Consider the following 16,555-nt stretch of genomic DNA (forward strand, 5'->3'; position numbering starts at 1 on the left):
GGTAGAATCACTGAATATTAACCATCGCATGCATAGAGAAGAATTGATGAAGAAGATGAAGTTTGCTGCCTATTTACTGATTGCAAAATTTCAAAAATCAGCTTATTTAAAGCTTTGGGCAGAATCTATAAGATGCCGTGACCCGGATTCGAACCGGGGTTGCTGCGGCCACAACGCAGAGTACTAACCACTATACGATCACGGCAACATTCTCGAGCCAGGTAGGAGTCGAACCTACAATCTTCTGATCCGTAGTCAGACGCGTTATCCATTGCGCCACTGGCCCTTACGTTGATGTTTTCTTTTTCATGCACCATCATGCTAAAGCAAAGTAAAACCTGCAATAGGCTGTCATCGCCACATAAGTCTTTCTTTTCTTGCCAATCCACTCAGAATCTGAAACAAAATATTTTTGTTCAATCTGAAATTCATGTTTTAGAATGAACAATTTCTATCTTCCTGCATTCATGTGCGATGTTTCAATTTTTCTCACATTTTTCGAGAAAGCAAATTCACTAGTTGGCAGATAGAAAAAGAAATCATGCAAAAGAAACAATTTACAAGTTATATGTAAAGTTTCCTTTTACCTAATATTACTATCTTGAGAGTAACCAGCAAAATCACTACTTGGCAGACAAAAGTTTTGTGAGGAGGTAGAATCACTGAATATTAACCATCGCATGCATAGAGAAGAATTGATGAAGAAGATGAAGTTTGCTGCCTTTTTACTGATTGCAAAATTTCAAAAATCAGCTTATTTAAAGGTTTGTGCAGAATCTATAAGATACCGTGACCCGGTTTCAAACTAGGGTTGCTGCGGCCACAACGCAGAGTCCTAACCACTATACGATCACGGCAACATTCTCCAGCCAGGAGTCGAACCTACAATCTTCTGATCCGTAGTCAGACGCGTTATCCATTGCACCACTGGCCCTTACGTTGATGTTTTCTTTTTCATGCACCATCATGCTAAAGCAAAGTAAAACCTGCAATAGGCTGTCATCGCCACATAAGTCTTTCTTTTCTTGCCAATCCACTCAGAATCTGAAACAAAATATTTTTGTTCAATCTGAAATTCATGTTTTAGAATGAACAATTTCTATCTTCCTGCATTCATGTGCGATGTTTCAATTTTTCTCACATTTTTCGAGAAAGCAAATTCACTAGTTGGCAGATAGAAAAAGAAATCATGCAAAAGAAACAATTTACAAGTTATATGTAAAGTTTCCTTTTACCTAATATTACTATCTTGAGAGTAACCAGCAAAATCACTACTTGGCAGACAAAAGTTTTGTGAGGAGGTAGAATCACTGAATATTAACCATCGCATGCATAGAGAAGAATTGATGAAGAAGATGAAGTTTGCTGCCTATTTACTGATTGCAAAATTTCAAAAATCAGCTTATTTAAAGGTTTGTGCAGAATCTATAAGATACCGTGACCCGGTTTCAAACTAGGGTTGCTGCGGCCACAACGCAGAGTCCTAACCACTATACGATCACGGCAACATTCTCCAGCCAGGAGTCGAACCTACAATCTTCTGATCCGTAGTCAGACGCGTTATCCATTGCACCACTGGCCCTTACGTTGATGTTTTCTTTTTCATGCACCATCATGCTAAAGCAAAGTAAAACCTGCAATAGGCTGTCATCGCCACATAAGTCTTTCTTTTCTTGCCAATCCACTCAGAATCTGAAACAAAATATTTTTGTTCAATCTGAAATTCATGTTTTAGAATGAACAATTTCTATCTTCCTGCATTCATGTGCGATGTTTCAATTTTTCCTCACATTTTTCGAGAAAGCAAATTCACTAGATGGCAGATAGAAAAAGAAATCATGCAAAAGAAACAATTTACAAGTTATATGTAAAGTTTCCTTTTACCTAATATTACTATCTTGAGAGTAACCAGCAAAATCACTACTTGGCAGACAAAAGTTGTCAAAATGAAAGAAAAATAATAAAGATGATGAATTTTATTGTAGATTAGTGATGATCGACCGCTGAAAAGAGTTGATCGATTGCGCTTAGAGTGGGTGATGAGAGTGTGAGAGCTAAGCACCACCTGCAAAGAGGGTGAGAAAGAAATAGCGAGGCTTGTTCGCCACCCTCGAAGATAGAGGTAGAGACTTGCACACCACCCTCGAAGAGGGTGAGAGAGAGTGCCAGAGTAAGACGATGAAGCACAACCTGTTAGGAGAGAGAGAGAGAGAGAGAGAGAGAGAGAGAGAGAGAGAGAGAGAGAGAGAGAGAGAGAGAGAGAGAGAGAGAGAGAGAGAGAGAGAGAGAGAGAGAGAGAGAGAGAGAGAGAGAGAGAGAGAGAGTTGAGCACCACCTGCACAGAGTGTGAGAAGGAAATTGTGAGACTTGTTCACCACCCCTCAAAGATAGAGTTAGAGACTTGTGCACCACCCTTGAAGAGGGTGAGAGAGAGGGGGAGAGAAAGATGCCTGAGAGACACCTGTTACTCAGTCGACTAACTAGCATTGCTGAGTACACGAATGCATGATGAAGTGTCAACACTTGCTAATTACTGTTGGCAAGAGAGGGAGAGAAAGACGCTTAGGGGTGTGTGCTCATGTTGCCAATTCTGCTGTGGAATTTTCCGCATGGATTTGTCTAAATCCACTTGTCAACATTGTCAACAGACATGTGGTTTATCTGTGGATTAGCCTGTGGTTCTCCCCTGCGGTTTGACACCTGTCATGGAGCAGGTGCCAAACCGCTGCAGAATCTGCACAAAGAAGTGACATGCTGTGTATTTAAAACTGCAGCAAATCTGCGTGGAAAATACTGAACTGTGGCCACTGCTTTTTGCATTGAGTTAAATGACACTTGATGATGAAGTGCCACACTTGCTAATTACTATTGTTTTTGCTTTAAAAGAATATCTTGTAAGAGAGGCTAAACATTTCTGTATAAATGTTATGGTCATTTGTGAAGTTCCTGTTTGTCTTAAGTTTTGTGAGGAGGTAGAATCACTGAATATTAACCATCGCATGCATAGAGAAGAATTGATGAAGAAGATGAAGTTTGCTGCCTATTTACTGATTGCAAAATTTCAAAAATCAGCTTATTTAAAGGTTTGTGCAGAATCTATAAGATAGCGTGACCCGGTTTCGAACTAGGGTTGATGCGGCCACAACGCAGAGTACTAACCACTATACGATCACGGCAACATTCTCCTGCCAGGTAGGAGTCGAACCTACAATCTTCTGATCCGTAGTCAGACGCGTTATCCATTGCACCACTGGCCCTTACGTTGATGTTTTCTTTTTCATGCACATCATGCTAAAGCAAAGTAAAACCTGCAATAGGCTGTCATCGCCACATAAGTCTTTCTTTTCTTGCCAATCCACTCAGAATCTGAAACAAAATATTTTTGTTCAATCTGAAATTCATGTTTTAGAATGAACAATTTCTATCTTCCTGCATTCATGTGCGATGTTTCAATTTTTCTCACATTTTTCGAGAAAGCAAATTCACTAGTTGGCAGATAGAAAAAGAAATCATGCAAAAGAAACAATTTACAAGTTATATGTAAAGTTTCCTTTTACCTAATATTACTATCTTGAGAGTAACCAGCAAAATCACTACTTGGCAGACAAAAGTTGTCAAAAGGAAAGAAAAATAATAAAGGTGATGAATTTTATTGTAGATTAGTGATGATCGACCGCTGAAAAGAGTTGATCGATTGCGCTTAGAGTGGGTGATGAGAGTGTGAGAGCTAAGCACCACCTGCAAAGAGGGTGAGAAAGAAATAGCGAGGCTTGTTCGCCACCCTCGAAGATAGAGGTAGAGACTTGCACACCACCCTCGAAGAGGGTGAGAGAGAGTGCCAGAGTAAGACGATGGAGAGAGAGAGAGAGAGATAGAGAGAGAGTTGAGCACCACCTGCACAGAGGGTGAGAAGGAAATTGTGAGACTTGTTCACCACCCTCAAAGATAGAGTTAGAGACTTGTGCACCACCCTTGAAGAGGGTGAGAGAGAGGGGGAGAGAAAGATGCCTGAGAGACACCTGTTACTCAGTCGACTAACTAGCATTGCTGAGTACACGAATGCATGATGAAGTGTCAAACTTGCTAATTACTGTTGGCAAGAGAGGGAGAGAAAGACGCTTAGGGTGTGTGCTCATGTTGCCAATTCTGCTGTGGAATTTTCCGCATGGATTTGTCTAAATCCACTTGTCAACATTGTCAACAGACATGTGGTTTATCTGTGGATTAACCTGTGGTTCTCCCCTGCGGTTTGACACCTGTCATGGAGCAGGTGCCAAACCGCTGCAGAATCTGCACAAAGAAGTGACATGCTGTGTATTTAAAACTGCAGCAAATCTGCGTGGAAAATACAGAACTGTGGCCACTGCTTTTTGCATTGAGTTAAATGACACTTGATGATGAAGTGCCACACTTGCTAATTACTATTGTTTTTGCTTTAAAAGAATATCTTGTAAGAGAGGCTAAACATTTCTGTATAAATGTTATGGTCATTTGTGAAGTTCCTGTTTGTCTTAAGTTTTGTGAGGAGGTAGAATCACTGAATATTAACCATCGCATGCATAGAGAAGAATTGATGAAGAAGATGAAGTTTGCTGCCTATTTACTGATTGCAAAATTTCAAAAATCAGCTTATTTAAAGCTTTGTGCAGAATCTATAAGATGCCGTGATGCTTCTGATCCGTAGTCAGACGCGTTATCCATTGCGCCACTGGCCCTTACGTTGATGTTTTCTTTTTCATGCACCATCATGCTAAAGCAAAGTAAAACCTGCAATAGGCTGTCATCGCCACATAAGTCTTTCTTTTCTTGCCAATCCACTCAGAATCTGAAACAAAATATTTTTGTTCAATCTGAAATTCATGTTTTAGAATGAACAATTTCTATCTTCCTGCATTCATGTGCGATGTTTCAATTTTTCTCACATTTTTTGAGAAAGCAAATTCACTAGTTGGCAGATAGAAAAAGAAATCATGCAAAAGAAACAATTTACAAGTTATATGTAAAGTTTCCTTTTACCTAATATTACTATCTTGAGAGTAACCAGCAAAATCACTACTTGGCAGACAAAAGTTGTCAAAAGGAAAGAAAAATAATAAAGATGATGAATTTTATTGTAGATTAGTGATGATCGACCGCTGAAAAGAGTTGATCGATTGCGCTTAGAGTGGGTGATGAGAGTGTGAGAGCTAAGCACCACCTGCAAAGAGGGTGAGAAAGAAATAGCGAGGCTTGTTCGCCACCCTCGAAGATAGAGGTAGAGACTTGCACACCACCCTCGAAGAGGGTGAGAGAGAGTGCCAGAGTAAGACAATGAAGCACAACCTGTTAGGAGAGAGAGAGAGAGAGAGAGAGAGAGAGAGAGAGAGAGAGAGAGAGAGAGAGAGAGAGAGAGAAGAGAGAGAGAGAGAGAGAGAGAGAGAGAGAGAGAGAGAGTTGAGCACCACCTGCACAGAGGGTGAGAAGGAAATTGTGAGACTTGTTCACCACCCTCAAAGATAGAGTTAGAGACTTGTGCACCACCCTTGAAGAGGGTGAGAGAGAGGGGGAGAGAAAGATGCCTGAGAGACACCTGTTACTCAGTCGACTAACTAGCATTGCTGAGTACACGAATGCATGATGAAGTGTCAAACTTGCTAATTACTGTTGGCAAGAGAGGCAGAGAAAGACGCTTAGGGTGTGTGCTCATGTTGCCAATTCTGCTGTGGAATTTTCCGCATGGATTTGTCTAAATCCACTTGTCAACATTGTCAACAGACATGTGGTTTATCTGTGGATTAGCCTGTGGTTCTCCCCTGCGGTTTGACACCTGTCATGGAGCAGGTGCCAAACCGCTGCAGAATCTGCACAAAGAAGTGACATGCTGTGTATTTAAAACTGCAGCAAATCTGCGTGGAAAATACAGAACTGTGGGCACTGTTTTTTGCATTGAGTTAAATGACACTTGATGATGAAGTGCCACACTTGCTAATTACTATTGTTTTTGCTTTAAAAGAATATCTTGTAAGAGAGGCTAAACATTTCTGTATAAATGTTATGGTCATTTGTGAAGTTCCTGTTTGTCTTAAGTTTTGTGAGGAGGTAGAATCACTGAATATTAACCATCGCATGCATAGAGAAGAATTGATGAAGAAGATGAAGTTTGCTGCCTATTTACTGATTGCAAAATTTCAAAAATCAGCTTATTTAAAGGTTTGTGCAGAATCTATAAGATAGCGTGACCCGGTTTCGAACTAGGGTTGCTGCGGCCACAACGCAGAGTACTAACCACTATACGATCACGGCAACATTCTCGAGCCATGTAGGAGTCGAACCTACAATCTTCTGATCCGTAGTCAGACGCGTTATCCATTGCGCCACTGGCCCTCACATTGATGTTTTCTTTTTCATGCACCATCATGCTAAAGCAAAGTAAAACCTGCAATAGGCTGTCATCGCCACATAAGTCTTTCTTTTCTTGCCAATCCACTCAGAATCTGAAACAAAATATGAAACAAAATATTTTGTTCAATCTGAAATTCATATTTTAGAATGAACAATTTCTATCTTCCTGCATTCATGTGCGATGTTTCAATTTTTCTCACATTTTTCGAGAAAGCAAATTCACTAGTTGGCAGATAGAAAAAGAAATCATGCAAAAGAAACAATTTACAAGTTATATGTAAAGTTTCCTTTTACCTAATATTACTATCTTGAGAGTAACAAGCAAAATCACTACTTGGCAGACAAAAGTTGTCAAAAGGAAAGAAAAATAATAAAGGTGATGAATTTTATTGTAGATTAGTGATGATCGACCGCTGAAAAGAGTGATCGATTGCGCTTAGAGTGGGTGATGAGAGTGTGAGAGCTAAGCACCACCTGCAAAGAGGGTGAGAAAGAAATAGCGAGGCTTGTTCGCCACCCTCGAAGATAGAGGTAGAGACTTTGCACACCACCCTCGGAAGAGGGTGAGAGAGAGTGCCAGAGTAAGACGATGAAGAGAGAGAGAGATAGAGAGATAGAGAGAGAGAGATAGAGAGAGAGAGAGTTGAGCACCACCTGCACAGAGGGTGAGAAGGAAATTGTGAGACTTGTTTACCACCCTCAAAGATAGAGTTAGAGACTTGTGCACCACCCTTGAAGAGGGTGAGAGAGAGGGGGGAGAGAAAGATGCCTGAGAGACACCTGTTACCTCAGTCGACTAACTAGCATTGCTGAGTACACGAATGCATGATGAAGTGTCAAACTTGCTAATTACTGTTGGCAAAGAGAGGGAGAGAAAGACGCTTAGGGTGTGTGCTCATGTTGCCAATTCTGCTGTGGAATTTTCCGCATGGATTTGTCTAAATCCACTTGTCAACATTGTCAACAGACATGTGGTTTATCTGTGGATTAGCCTGTGGTTCTCCCCTGCGGTTTGACACCTGTCATGGAGCAGGTGCAAACCGCTGCAGAATCTGCACAAAGAAGTGACATGCTGTGTATTTAAAACTGCAGCAAATCTGCGTGGAAAATACAGAACTGTGGGCACTGTTTTTTGCATTGAGTTAAATGACACTTGATGATGAAGTGCCACACTTGCTATTTACTATTGTTTTTGCTTTAAAAGAATATCTTGTAAGAGAGGCTAAACATTTCTGTATAAATGTTATGGTCATTTGTGAAGTTCCTGTTTGTCTTAAGTTTTGTGAGGAGGTAGAATCACTGAATATTAACCATCGCATGCATAGAGAAGAATTGATGAAGAAGATGAAGTTTTGCTGCCTATTTACTGATTGCAAAATTTCAAAAATCAGCTTATTTAAGCTTTGTGCAGAATCTATAAGATGCCGTGACCCGGATTTGCTGCGGCCACAACGCAGAGTACTAACCACTATACGATCACGGCAACATTCTCGAGCCACGTAGGAGTCGAACCTACAATCTTCTGATCCGTAGTCCAGACGCGTTATCCATTGCGCCACTGGCCCTTACGTTGATGTTTTCTTTTTCATGCACCATCATGCTAAAGCAAAGTAAAACCTGCAATAGGCTGTCATCGCCACATAAGTCTTTCTTTTCTTGCCAATCCACTCAGAATCTGAAACAAAATATTTTTGTTCAATCTGAAATTCATGTTTTAGAATGAACAATTTCCTATCTTCCTGCATTCATGTGCGATGTTTCAATTTTTCTCACATTTTTCGAGAAAGCAAATTCACTAGATGGCAGATAGAAAAAGAAATCATGCAAAAGAAACAATTTACAAGTTATATGTAAAGTTTCCTTTTACCTAATATTACTATCTTGAGAGTAACCAGCAAAATCACTACTTGGCAGACAAAAGTTGTCAAATGAAAGAAAAATAATAAAGATGATGAATTTTATTGTAGATTAGTGATGATCGACCGCTGAAAAGAGTTGATCGATTGCGCTTAGAGTGGGTGATGAGAGTGTGAGAGCTAAGCACCACCTGCAAAGAGGGTGAGAAAGAAATAGCGAGGCTTGTTCGCCACCCTCGAAGATAGAGGTAGAGACTTGCACACCACCCTCGAAGAGGGTGAGAGAGAGTGCCAGAGTAAGACGATGAAGCACAACCTGTTAGGAGAGAGAGAGAGAGAGAGAGAGAGAGAGAGAGAGAGAGAGAGAGAGAGAGAGAGAGAGAGAGAGAGAGAGAGAGAGAGAGAGAGAGAGAGAGAGAGAGAGAGAGAGAGAGAGAGAGAGAGAGAGAGAGAGAGAGTTGAGCACCACCTGCACAGAGTGTGAGAAGGAAATTGTGAGACTTGTTCACCACCCTCAAAGATAGAGTTAGAGACTTGTGCACCACCCTTGAAGAGGGTGAGAGAGAGGGGGAGAGAAAGATGCATGAGAGACACCTGTTACTCAGTCGACTAACTAGCATTGCTGAGTACACGAATGCATGATGAAGTGTCAAACTTGCTAATTACTGTTGGCAAGAGAGGGAGAGAAAGACGCTTAGGGTGTGTGCTCATGTTGCCAATTCTGCTGTGGAATTTTCCGCATGGATTTGTCTAAATCCACTTGTCAACATTGTCAACAGACATGTGGTTTATCTGTGGATTAGCCTGTGGTTCTCCCCTGCGGTTTGACACCTGTCATGGAGCAGGTGCCAAAACCGCTTGCAGAATCTGCACAAAGAAGTGACATGCTGTGTATTTAAAACTGCAGCAAATCTGCCGTGGAAAATACTGAACTGTGGCCACTGCTTTTTGCATTGAGTTAAATGACACTTGATGATGAAGTGCCCACCACTTGCTAATTACTATTGTTTTTGCTTTAAAAGAATATCTTGTAAGAGAGGCTAAACATTTCTGTATAAATGTTATGGTCATTTGTGAAGTTACTGTTTGTCTAAGTTTTGTGAGGAGGTAGAATCACTGAATATTACCATCGCATGCATAGAGAAGAATTGATGAAGAAGATGAAGTTTGCTGCCTATTTACTGATTGCAAAATTTCAAAATCAGCTTATTTAAAGGTTTGTGCAGAATCTATAGAAGCGTGACCCGGTTTCGAACTAGGGTGATGCGGCCACAACGCAGAGTACTAACCACTATACGATCACGGCAACATTCTCCTGCCAGGTAGGAGTCGAACCTACAATCTTCTGATCCGTAGTCAGACGCGTTATCATTGCACCACTGGCCCTTACGTTGATGTTTTCTTTTTCATGCACATCATGCTAAAGCAAAGTAAAACCTGCAATAGGCTGTCATCGCCACATAAGTCTTTCTTTTCTTGCCAATCCCTCAGAATCTGAAACAAAATATTTTGTTCAATCTGAAATTCATGTTTAGAATGAACAATTTCTATCTTCCTGCATTCATGTGCGATGTTTCAATTTTTCTCACATTTTCGAGAAAGCAAATTCCTAGTTGGCAGATAGAAAAAGAAATCATGCAAAGAAACAATTTACAAGTTATATGTAAAGTTTCCTTTTACCTAATATTACTATCTTGAGAGTAACCAGCAAAATCACTACTTGGCAGACAAAAGTTGTCAAAAGGAAAGAAAAATAATAAAGGTGATGAATTTTATTGTAGATTAGTGATGATCGACCGCTGAAAAGAGTTGATCGATTGCGCTTAGAGTGGTGATGAGAGTGTGAGAGCCTAAGCACCACCTGCAAAGAGGGTGAGAAAGAAATAGCGAGGCTTGTTCGCCACCCTCGAAGATAGAGGTAGAGACTTGCACACCACCCTCGAAGAGGGTGAGAGAGAGTGCCAGAGTAAGACGATGGAGAGAGAGAGAGAGAGATAGAGAGAGAGTTGAGCACCACCTGCACAGAGGGTGAGAAGGAAATTGTGAGACTTGTTCACCACCCTCAAAGATAGAGTTAGAGACTTGTGCACCACCCTTGAAGAGGGTGAGAGAGAGGGGGAGAGAAAGATGCCTGAGAGACACCTGTTACTCAGTCGACTAACTAGCATTGCTGAGTACACGAATGCATGATGAAGTGTCAAACTTGCTAATTACTGTTGGCAAGAGAGGGAGAGAAAGACGCTTAGGGTGTGTGCTCATGTTGCCAATTCTGCTGTGGAATTTTCCGCATGGATTTGTCTAAATCCACTTGTCAACATTGTCAACAGACATGTGGTTTATCTGTGGATTAACCTGTGGTTCTCCCCTGCGGTTTGACACCTGTCATGGAGCAGGTGCCAAACCGCTGCAGAATCTGCACAAAGAAGTGACATGCTGTGTATTTAAAACTGCAGCAAATCTGCGTGGAAAATACAGAACTGTGGCCACTGCTTTTTGCATTGAGTTAAATGACACTTGATGATGAAGTGCCACACTTGCTAATTACTATTGTTTTTGCTTTAAAAGAATATCTTGTAAGAGAGGCTAAACATTTCTGTATAAATGTTATGGTCATTTGTGAAGTTCCTGTTTGTCTTAAGTTTTGTGAGGAGGTAGAATCACTGAATATTAACCATCGCATGCATAGAGAAGAATTGATGAAGAAGATGAAGTTTGCTGCCTATTTACTGATTGCAAAATTTCAAAAATCAGCTTATTTAAAGCTTTGTGCAGAATCTATAAGATGCCGTGATGCTTCTGATCCGTAGTCAGACGCGTTATCCATTGCGCCACTGGCCCTTACGTTGATGTTTTCTTTTTCATGCACCATCATGCTAAAGCAAAGTAAAACCTGCAATAGGCTGTCATCGCCACATAAGTCTTTCTTTTCTTGCCAATCCACTCAGAATCTGAAACAAAATATTTTTGTTCAATCTGAAATTCATGTTTTAGAATGAACAATTTCTATCTTCCTGCATTCATGTGCGATGTTTCAATTTTTCTCACATTTTTTGAGAAAGCAAATTCACTAGTTGGCAGATAGAAAAAGAAATCATGCAAAAGAAACAATTTACAAGTTATATGTAAAGTTTCCTTTTACCTAATATTACTATCTTGAGAGTAACCAGCAAAATCACTACTTGGCAGACAAAAGTTGTCAAAAGGAAAGAAAAATAATAAAGATGATGAATTTTATTGTAGATTAGTGATGATCGACCGCTGAAAAGAGTTGATCGATTGCGCTTAGAGTGGGTGATGAGAGTGTGAGAGCTAAGCACCACCTGCAAAGAGGGTGAGAAAGAAATAGCGAGGCTTGTTCGCCACCCTCGAAGATAGAGGTAGAGACTTGCACACCACCCTCGAAGAGGGTGAGAGAGAGTGCCAGAGTAAGACAATGAAGCACAACCTGTTAGGAGAGAGAGAGAGAGAGAGAGAGAGAGAGAGAGAGAGAGAGAGAGAGAGAGAGAGAGAGAGAGAGAGAGAGAGAGAGAGAGAGAGAGAGAGAGAGAGAGAGAGAGAGAGAGAGAGAGAGAGAGAGAGAGTTGAGCACCACCTGCACAGAGGGTGAGAAGGAAATTGTGAGACTTGTTCACCACCCTCAAAGATAGAGTTAGAGACTTGTGCACCACCCTTGAAGAGGGTGAGAGAGAGGGGGAGAGAAAGATGCCTGAGAGACACCTGTTACTCAGTCGACTAACTAGCATTGCTGAGTACACGAATGCATGATGAAGTGTCAAACTTGCTAATTACTGTTGGCAAGAGAGGCAGAGAAAGACGCTTAGGGTGTGTGCTCATGTTGCCAATTCTGCTGTGGAATTTTCCGCATGGATTTGTCTAAATCCACTTGTCAACATTGTCAACAGACATGTGGTTTATCTGTGGATTAGCCTGTGGTTCTCCCCTGCGGTTTGACACCTGTCATGGAGCAGGTGCCAAACCGCTGCAGAATCTGCACAAAGAAGTGACATGCTGTGTATTTAAAACTGCAGCAAATCTGCGTGGAAAATACAGAACTGTGGGCACTGTTTTTTGCATTGAGTTAAATGACACTTGATGATGAAGTGCCACACTTGCTAATTACTATTGTTTTTGCTTTAAAAGAATATCTTGTAAGAGAGGCTAAACATTTCTGTATAAATGTTATGGTCATTTGTGAAGTTCCTGTTTGTCTTAAGTTTTGTGAGGAGGTAGAATCACTGAATATTAACCATCGCATGCATAGAGAAGAATTGATGAAGAAGATGAAGTTTGCTGCCTATTTACTGATTGCAAAATTTCAAAAATCAGCTTATTTAAAGGTTTGTGCAGAATCTATAAGATAGCGTGACCCGGTTTCGAACTAGGGTTGCTGCGGCCACAACGCAGAGTACTAACCACTATACGATCACGGCAACATTCTCGAGCCATGTAGGAGTCGAACCTACAATCTTCTGATCCGTAGTCAGACGCGTTATCCATTGCGCCACTGGCCCTTACATTGATGTTTTCTTTTTCATGCACCATCATGCTAAAGCAAAGTAAAACCTGCAATAGGCTGTCATCGCCACATAAGTCTTTCTTTTCTTGCCAATCCACTCAGAATCTGAAACAAAATATTTTTGTTCAATCTGAAATTCATATTTTAGAATGAACAATTTCTATCTTCCTGCATTCATGTGCGATGTTTCAATTTTTCTCACATTTTTCGAGAAAGCAAATTCACTAGTTGGCAGATAGAAAAAGAAATCATGCAAAAGAAACAATTTACAAGTTATATGTAAAGTTTCCTTTTACCTAATATTACTATCTTGAGAGTAACAAGCAAAATCACTACTTGGCAGACAAAAGTTGTCAAAAGGAAAGAAAAATAATAAAGGTGATGAATTTTATTGTAGATTAGTGATGATCGACCGCTGAAAAGAGTTGATCGATTGCGCTTAGAGTGGGTGATGAGAGTGTGAGAGCTAAGCACCACCTGCAAAGAGGGTGAGAAAGAAATAGCGAGGCTTGTTCGCCACCCTCGAAGATAGAGGTAGAGACTTGCACACCACCCTCGAAGAGGGTGAGAGAGAGTGCCAGAGTAAGACGATGAAGAGAGAGAGAGATAGAGAGATAGAGAGAGAGAGATAGAGAGAGAGAGAGTTGAGCACCACCTGCACAGAGGGTGAGAAGGAAATTGTGAGACTTGTTTACCACCCTCAAAGATAGAGTTAGAGACTTGTGCACCACCCTTGAAGAGGGTGAGAGAGAGGGGGAGAGAAAGATGCCTGAGAGACACCTGTTACTCAGTCGACTAACTAGCATTGCTGAGTACACGAATGCATGATGAAGTGTCAAACTTGCTAATTACTGTTGGCAAGAGAGGGAGAGAAAGACGCTTAGGGTGTGTGCTCATGTTGCCAATTCTGCTGTGGAATTTTCCGCATGGATTTGTCTAAATCCACTTGTCAACATTGTCAACAGACATGTGGTTTATCTGTGGATTAGCCTGTGGTTCTCCCCTGCGGTTTGACACCTGTCATGGAGCAGGTGCCAAACCGCTGCAGAATCTGCACAAAGAAGTGACATGCTGTGTATTTAAAACTGCAGCAAATCTGCGTGGAAAATACAGAACTGTGGGCACTGTTTTTTGCATTGAGTTAAATGACACTTGATGATGAAGTGCCACACTTGCTATTTACTATTGTTTTTGCTTTAAAAGAATATCTTGTAAGAGAGGCTAAACATTTCTGTATAAATGTTATGGTCATTTGTGAAGTTCCTGTTTGTCTTAAGTTTTGTGAGGAGGTAGAATCACTGAATATTAACCATCGCATGCATAGAGAAGAATTGATGAAGAAGATGAAGTTTGCTGCCTATTTACTGATTGCAAAATTTCAAAAATCAGCTTATTTAAAGCTTTGTGCAGAATCTATAAGATGCCGTGACCCGGATTTGCTGCGGCCACAACGCAGAGTACTAACCACTATACGATCACGGCAACATTCTCGAGCCACGTAGGAGTCGAACCTACAATCTTCTGATCCGTAGTCAGACGCGTTATCCATTGCGCCACTGGCCCTTACGTTGATGTTTTCTTTTTCATGCACCATCATGCTAAAGCAAAGTAAAACCTGCAATAGGCTGTCATCGCCACATAAGTCTTTCTTTTCTTGCCAATCCACTCAGAATCTGAAACAAAATATTTTTGTTCAATCTGAAATTCATGTTTTAGAATGAACAATTTCTATCTTCCTGCATTCATGTGCGATGTTTCAATTTTTCTCACATTTTTCGAGAAAGCAAATTCACTAGTTGGCAGATAGAAAAAGAAATCATGCAAAAGAAACAATTTACAAGTTATATGTAAAGTTTCCTTTTACCTAATATTACTATCTTGAGAGTAACCAGCAAAATCACTACTTGGCAGACAAAAGTTGTCAAAAGGAAAGAAAAATAATAAAGATGATGAATTTTATTGTAGATTAGTGATGATCGACCGCTGAAAAGAGTTGATCGATTGCGCTTAGAGTGGGTGATGAGAGTGTGAGAGCTAAGCACCACCTGCAAAGAGGGTGAGAAAGAAATAGCGAGGCTTGTTCGCCACCCTCGAAGATAGAGGTAGAGACTTGCACACCACCCTCGAAGAGGGTGAGAGAGAGTACCAGAGTAAGACGATGAAGAGAGAGAGATAGAGAGAGAGAGAGAGAGAGAGTTGAGCACCACCTGCACAGAGGGTGAGAAGGAAATTGTGAGACTTTTTCACCACCCTCAAAGATAGAGTTAGAGACTTGTGCACCACCCTTGAAGAGGGTGAGAGAGAGGGGGAGAGAAAGATGCCTGAGAGACACCTGTTACTCAGTCGACTAACTAGCATTGCTGAGTACACGAATGCATGATGAAGTGTCAAACTTGCTAATTACTGTTGGCAAGAGAGGCAGAGAAAGACGCTTAGGGTGTGTGCTCATGTTGCCAATTCTGCTGTGGAATTTTCCGCATGGATTTGTCTAAATCCACTTGTCAACATTGTCAACAGACATGTGGTTTATCTGTGGATTAGCCTGTGGTTCTCCCCTGCGGTTTGACACCTGTCATGGAGCAGGTGCCAAACCGCTGCAGAATCTGCACAAAGAAGTGACATGCTGTGTATTTAAAACTGCAGCAAATCTGCGTGGAAAATACAGAACTGTGGGCACTGTTTTTTGCATTGAGTTAAATGACACTTGATGATGAAGTGCCACACTTGCTAATTACTATTGTTTTTGCTTTAAAAGAATATCTTGTAAGAGAGGCTAAACATTTCTGTATAAATGTTATGGTCATTTGTGAAGGTCCTGTTTGTCTTAAGTTTTGTGAGGAGGTAGAATCACTGAATATTAACCATCGCATGCATAGAGAAGAATTGATGCAGAAGATGAAGTTTGCTGCCTATTTACTGATTGCAAAATTTCAAAAATCAGCTTATTTAAAGCTTTGTGCAGAATCTATAAGATGCCGTGACCCGGATTCGAACCGGGGTTGCTGCGGCCACAACGCAGAGTACTAACCACTATACGATCACGGCAACATTCTCGAGCCAGGTAGGAGTCGAACCTACAATCTTCTGATCCGTAGTCAGACGCGTTATCCATCGCGCCACTGGCCCTTACGTTGATGTTTTCTTTTTCATGCACCATCATGCTAAAGCAAAGTAAAACCTGCAATAGGCTGTCATCGCCACATAAGTCTTTCTTTTCTTGCCAATCCACTCAGAATCTGAAACAAAATATTTTTGTTCAATCTGAAATTCATGTTTTAGAATGAACAATTTCTATCTTCCTGCATTCATGTGCGATGTTTCAATTTTTCTCACATTTTTCGAGAAAGCAAATTCACTAGTTGGCAGATAGAAAAAGAAATCATGCAAAAGAAACAATTTACAAGTTATATGTAAAGTTTCCTTTTACCTAATATTACTATCTTGAGAGTAACCAGCAAAATCACTACTTGGCAGACAAAAGTTGTCAAAAGGAAAGAAAAATAATAAAGGTGATGAATTTTATTGTAGATTAGTGATGATCGACCGCTGAAAAGAGTTGATCGATTGCACTTAGAGTGGGTGATGAGAGTGTGAGAGCTAAGCACCACCTGCAAAGAGGGTGAGAAAGAAATAGCGAGGCTTGTTCGCCACCCTCGAAGATAGAGGTAGAGACTTGCACACCACCCTCGAAGAGGGTGAGAGAGAGTGCCAGAGTAAGACGATGAAGAGAGAGAGATAGAGAGAGAGAGATAGAGAGAGAGAGAGTTGAGCACCACCTGCACAGAGGGTGAGAAGGAAATTG

At 40.9% G+C, this 16,555-nt stretch overlaps 7 non-coding genes across 7 annotated transcripts; all 7 read right to left on the minus strand.

Annotated features, from left to right (window-relative positions):
* Positions 1-133: 133 nt before the first annotated feature.
* On the minus strand, positions 134-205 carry TRNAH-GUG (transfer RNA histidin (anticodon GUG)). The gene has a single exon. It is a non-coding gene; the product is annotated as a tRNA-His (tRNA).
* Positions 206-213: 8 nt separating this feature from the next.
* Positions 214-286, minus strand: TRNAR-ACG (transfer RNA arginine (anticodon ACG)). The gene has a single exon. It is a non-coding gene; the product is annotated as a tRNA-Arg (tRNA).
* Positions 287-6,290: 6,004 nt separating this feature from the next.
* TRNAR-ACG (transfer RNA arginine (anticodon ACG)) lies at positions 6,291-6,363 on the minus strand. Its single transcript has one exon. It is a non-coding gene; the product is annotated as a tRNA-Arg (tRNA).
* Positions 6,364-12,675: 6,312 nt separating this feature from the next.
* Positions 12,676-12,748, minus strand: TRNAR-ACG (transfer RNA arginine (anticodon ACG)). Its single transcript has one exon. It is a non-coding gene; the product is annotated as a tRNA-Arg (tRNA).
* Positions 12,749-14,243: 1,495 nt separating this feature from the next.
* Positions 14,244-14,316, minus strand: TRNAR-ACG (transfer RNA arginine (anticodon ACG)). Its single transcript has one exon. It is a non-coding gene; the product is annotated as a tRNA-Arg (tRNA).
* A 1,410-nt stretch (positions 14,317-15,726) lies between these two features.
* On the minus strand, positions 15,727-15,798 carry TRNAH-GUG (transfer RNA histidin (anticodon GUG)). Its single transcript has one exon. It is a non-coding gene; the product is annotated as a tRNA-His (tRNA).
* An 8-nt stretch (positions 15,799-15,806) lies between these two features.
* TRNAR-ACG (transfer RNA arginine (anticodon ACG)) lies at positions 15,807-15,879 on the minus strand. The gene has a single exon. It is a non-coding gene; the product is annotated as a tRNA-Arg (tRNA).
* Between the last annotated feature and the right edge of the window lie 676 nt (positions 15,880-16,555).

This window comes from Dendrobates tinctorius, unplaced genomic scaffold, assembly GCF_039654945.1.
Source record: "Dendrobates tinctorius isolate UK_male_01 unplaced genomic scaffold, ASM3965494v1 ptg000228l, whole genome shotgun sequence".
Classification (NCBI taxonomy): Eukaryota; Metazoa; Chordata; class Amphibia; order Anura; family Dendrobatidae; genus Dendrobates; species Dendrobates tinctorius.